The sequence below is a fragment of the Corvus brachyrhynchos genome, unplaced genomic scaffold (genome assembly GCF_000691975.1).
Source record: "Corvus brachyrhynchos isolate BGI_N302 unplaced genomic scaffold, ASM69197v1 scaffold148, whole genome shotgun sequence".
In the NCBI taxonomy this organism is placed as follows: domain Eukaryota; kingdom Metazoa; phylum Chordata; class Aves; order Passeriformes; family Corvidae; genus Corvus; species Corvus brachyrhynchos.
Genome location: NW_008239785.1, coordinates 2,051,588 through 2,056,965, shown reverse-complemented (window position 1 = coordinate 2,056,965; position 5,378 = coordinate 2,051,588).

The window sequence follows — 5,378 nt, the reverse complement described above, 5'->3', positions numbered from 1 at the left end:
CTGGCCGGGGGGGGCACGGAGCCAGCCCAGCCCGCAGCACATCCCGTGCCCCGGTACACCTGAATCGGACCCGGGCACAGCTCGCCCGGGGCTCCGGAAAGCCCAGGGTTAAAATCCAGCAAGTCATCCACCTTAAATAACAAGGCGGCGATCCATCTGCCTCGGCGTTTGGCAGCTCCTGGCTGCGGAGCCGAAGCATTTGTTGGATCATCACAAACGTGCTGCTGCCCTTTAGCTCCATGGCCACGAGCGAGATGCCCGTGCGAGGCTGACTCTGTCAGCGGGCTTTGGACCAAAGCAGAGCCAGGACAAGGCTTCGGGGACATTTTGGACACAGTCAGCACTCACCGTGGACAACCCTGAGTCTCCCAGGGGAGGATGGCTCAGATAGAGGAGCTTGGCATTGTGATCCCAAATCACCCCCTCATGGCTCTGCCACCACTGAACCCTCTCTCAGCCTACGGGAGATGGGAGCCAGGCTTCCCACCACAGCATCATCTGGTTTTCAGCTCATTTCTGGCCATTTCCTCCCCACTTCCTCTCATCCCCCATCCAAACCCCACTGAGCAATGGGTTTCTTTCTCAGAAAGGACAAGAGGAGACTTTGGGGGTGGTGTGTCCCTCACCCTTTCTTCAGCTGAAGGGACAGCCCTGGCACCTATGGGCAGGTTGGGGCCAAATAAGTGCCCTGTTTCAGCTTCAGGAAAAGGGAAGATCCCAGGCTGCAAAGCAAGAGGAGAAAATTATCTTGGATTAAACTCCTGGGCCCTGTGTGTTGCCATTTATGGCTGCACTTTCTGCTCCAAGCCTGATGCAAGACATTGCAAGAGGGAAAGAAAGCAGACAGGAGAGAGCCAGCCAGAAAGAGAAAAGCCAGGAGAAAAGGGGAATGAAGAAACCTTTACAAAAGACTAAAAAATAATAATGTGGGGCAGAGTTTAGCAGAGCAAAGCAGCTGCTCTGTCGGCAGCTCCCCTTCACCCACCACTGGGGCTCTCCGTCCTCCCGCCGGCCAGAGAAGCAGCTGCTACAGAACAAGAGCAGTTTTGCAGCCCTGGTGATGCTCCTGCCAGCTCTGGGGTGCCTGGAGAGGATGTGCCTCATGGGGAGACGGCGTTTTGCAGGTCTGAGCCCCGCAAAGAGTGGGAGCGACTGCTCCTGCCACTTCCCCTGTCACCGCTACGGGCAAGGACAAGCCACAGAGCGGGCAGAGCATTTCTGAAGCTCCGGGACCATCCAGCTCTTAATGAGGATCAGGCAGTGCCAGGGCTGATGAGGAAAACACTGGTGTGTCCCTCAGCAGGGTGCAGAGCCCAGCTCAGCAGCACCCATCCCTGCAGGCACCACCACATCCCAGCATGCCTCCCCAAGGATCATATCCAGCCGGCTCATTCCCTTTTTGCTACAGCCTCTGGGAAGCAAACACCACACACCAGCACATCCCTGGCTGCCCAGATGAGCTGGATGGCATCCTTGGGAGCAGTGGCAGGCAAAGCTGGCCCTCACCTGGCAGCCCTTCACATAGGTGGGCACTTCAGGAGGCAAAGAGTCCTCGTGGCCTCTGCTCCAGCAGCACCCCAGCTCTGGCACAGCTCCCAGGGCTTTACCCAGCCCAGCAGGACCTGGGCAGCAGCCCAACCTCCTGGACCATGTGGGGGACTCAACACAGACACCAATGCCACTGTGCCCCACACCACGTCCCAGCACCAGCCCCATGGCTGGCATTCACGGGGGCACGACACGTGCACAGGCTCCCCGGGGTGTGACACACGTCCTGTCTCACTTCCCAGTTTCCAGCCACTGCAAGAGATGATGCATTTGTCCTTGGCACAGGCTGCTCTGGGTGAGAGCTGGGCACATCTGAGCAGTCAGGGATCTGGGTGGGGAGCCCTGCATTCCCTGGCAGTGCTGCTGCCAAGGCTGTGACAAGGGGTAGCACATCACCACATCCCTCCCCAGTGCCCTGTGGGACGGTGGAGCTCCTGTCCCAGCCTGCTGGAAGTGCAAACACAGCCTGAACAGCTGCCAATTACAGCCAGACTTAATTAGACACCCTCTCCCCTCCAGCACAGGGAGGACAGGCAGAAGGTATTAGAGGGGGAAATGATGACTTTTTAAGTGTAAAGAGGGCTCCTGGTGGGAGCGGGGTGGTTTGTGCTGCCTGGTGTGTGCAGAGGCACCGGGAGCCCCAGCGAGGCGCAGATTGGGGTGGGGGGCACAGGGGAAACGCAGCAGGAGCTTGGCAGAAGGGACAGATGAAGCCTTTGTGCCTCTGCTATGCAGGTGACAGCCCCACAAGCTGCCCTGCTCAGGCAGGGTTTGTGTGTCCCCTCTCCCCACTGTCACCCACTTGCCACTGCTCTGTTTGAAGCCCTCAGCTGCAATTAACCCTTGGCCAACCAGCCAGGCTGCCGTGCCCAGGCACTGCCCACTCACCCTTCCCATCTCCAGAGCATTTTGGCCAGGATGGCATCCCGGCAGTGCTCTGGTCCAACACTGAAAACCCCGCCCGGTCCCTGCCACTTCCAGGACAGAATGGCTCGTTAGAGAGCTGAAGTTTGTGAGGGTTTCTCACAAGAACCACGCTCCACTCCACAGCTCCAGCCCCGCTGCCGTTCCCACCCAGCAGCTTTTCATTAGGGGATTGCTTTGACAGCACTGCCTCATCCGTTAACGAGCTGGGGATGGGGATGAGAACAGACAACGACAGATTAATTAAGTTTTTTTCAGTGATGGGAGCCAGCAGAGACAAGGGGAACTACTACCAGCAGTTAAGGGAAACAAGGACTCCTGAGCTCCTTTTCCTGCTCTGCCACTGGTTCATTTCGTAGCCCTGAGCACGATGCTGCAATGAACTGGTCACTGCAGAGAAGGGCAGGGAGCCTTCAGTTGTAGCGATTTTACCATCCCTGCAGGAGATGGAAGCAGGTGGGAGGCTGGGACACACAGCTACCCCAGCAGACCCCAGTTTGCACAGGCAGGGAGCAGGGAAGGAGGAGGCAGCGGGATGCACGGCTCCAGCCCGTCATTAACACACCGAGGCTGCTCTCCCTGGGCGGGTTCATCCATCGGCATTTTGGTCGAGTCGTTAATGGCTGCGGGAAAGCCGATCCAGCCTGGCACAGTGCGTGCTAAGCAAACAGGGGGGAAAGAAAATAAATAAGGAAAGCAAATAAATAAGGAAAGCAAGCTCTCCGGGTGCCGAGCACAGCCCTCTGCTTGCTGATGTACTGAGAAGCCCTGAGCCTGCGGGAGCCAGCAGCGGGACAGGGGCTGGGAGCTTCGTCTGCTGAGTCACATCAGGGCACCGCAGCCCTCGGCCGAGCCAAGACAGGCTGGAAAGGGAATGATTCCATCAGCAGCCGCCTGCAAAGCACTCCCTGCTCTGCCCAGGGCCAGCCCCATCCCTGCCTGTAATATCTCCTGGGCTTGGGTCTGAGTGGTGCTGGAGGAGGAGAAGAAGGATGAAGCAACTTTGAGAATGTTCGTAGGGAGCAAAACCAAGGAATCCAGGGAGACTCTGCAGAGTTGTGGATGGTCTCTCCCCCTCTGCCCACAGGACCACCCCTTGGATCAGCAGGCTGGGCACTGCCACACGTGTGTGGTGCCTGCTGGAAGCGCACGTAGTCCCTCAGCCATGCCACCCAGCCCCGGGGCCGGCCAGCCTGGCCAGGCAGCGCTGGCAACCACGGGGTCATGCGCGGGCCACAGCTCCCGAACACTTACTCAGCAGCGAGAAGCATCGCTCCCCCTCCCACTGCTCCCCACCACCACCACCCAGATCACACGTGCCTGGTCCCTGTCCTTCCCAAAGGGATGCTGCTCAGGCCCAGGGTGACTTGTTTTGCCTTGCCCCCACAGTGAGGGAACGATTTCCCAGGAGGAAAAGCTGGCCAGGACCTTGCTCAGCTCCAGTGCCCCCTTTGCTGCAAGAGGGGCTGAGAGCAGTGAGGGGACCCAGTCCCACAGAGCCCAGCTGGGCCTCTGGAGGACACAGAACTCCCTGTTTCTTGAGTAAGAACTCATTCCAGGCACACAAAACCCTGTTACTGCACCTGTGCCGAGAGGGGATAAAGGACCTGAGCCCTTCTCTGAGGGCAACAAGCACTGCAGCAGTGGCTGTTCAAAGAAATCAGGGCTGAAGAGCAGCCAGAGGGGAGGAAAACATTCCCAAGACTTGAGCTAGCCGCAGAGGAACCTGTGGGCTCCGGCAGCTCTGGATCCGGCCGTCTGTCCCGATAGGTGCTGCACCTCCCCAGAGAGCAGCTCCAGCCCAGTGGCCAACTTTGGTGCTGAGCTGGCCCAGCCAGGACCCAGCTGGTTAATGGTGGCCCAGGAGTTCTCCAGAGATCCTGATACTCAAAGGCACCAATAAATCACACGACAGAGAAACAGATGTGGTTTCCAGGACGCCGGGACAAGGGATGGGACTGCTCAAGAGCTGTAGCCATGGCCAAGGGGCACCAGGAAGGGGAGAGGGAGAGCTCCGAGGCTCAGAAACCACGAGAGGAGGTGCTGAGGAGCACAGGGAGGCAGAGCCACATCCCAGCCCCGAGATCAGGTCAGGGCTCACCCCGGGCTGTTACAGAGCACCACAGCGAAGAGCAGGGTGTGCAAGCCCCCGGGACCTGCCCAAGGCCATCCAGTGAGTCAGTGGAGATGCTTTCCAAGGCGAGGGTTGTCTACGCACTGCCCGGCAGCCTGGATACAGTTGCTGAGGATTACAAATGCTGCTAATAATAGCCAGGAGGCGACTGGGCCCCAGCCCTGCGAGCCCCGGCCCAAACACGCTGCCGGCACACGGTGACGCTCCCGCATTCCCGAGCCACCCCAGCACTCCCTTCCTGCCTTTGGACAAGGGGCCACATGGGAGAAAACCACCAAGGCAGGGAGTTCAGGCACCTCAGGTTGTCACCGAGTCCCATCCAGGCTGGGCAAGAGCAGAACAAGATCTTCCCACGGACATTGGGTCACCCTTTTATCTTTAAACAAGATCCGGTGGAGGAGGAGGATTTACCGGGCGTTTATAGGCATCGCTGCCGCCCCCAGCCCCCCCAGTTCAGCCAGGGGTCAGAGCTTGGGGCCAGAATCCTGCTGGGGCTGGGAAGGAGTGGGGCGGTCCCTTCCCTGGGGCAGGCAGAGACAGCGCAAGGAACCTGCGCTGGCACGGGGACAGTTTGCTGTAACCCACAGCAAAGGGATGCGGACGGGAAGAACAAACACATCCACATACCCCAGCACCTGGATAAGCCCTTGGGGAAAGGAAAAGACTCACAGGGGTTAGATGTGCACACAGGAGAGGCTCGCACTGACATACGCTTCTCTTCCCTTAAATCTTCACTTTCTTGATTATTTTTAGGAGCATTCCTTGGGGAACG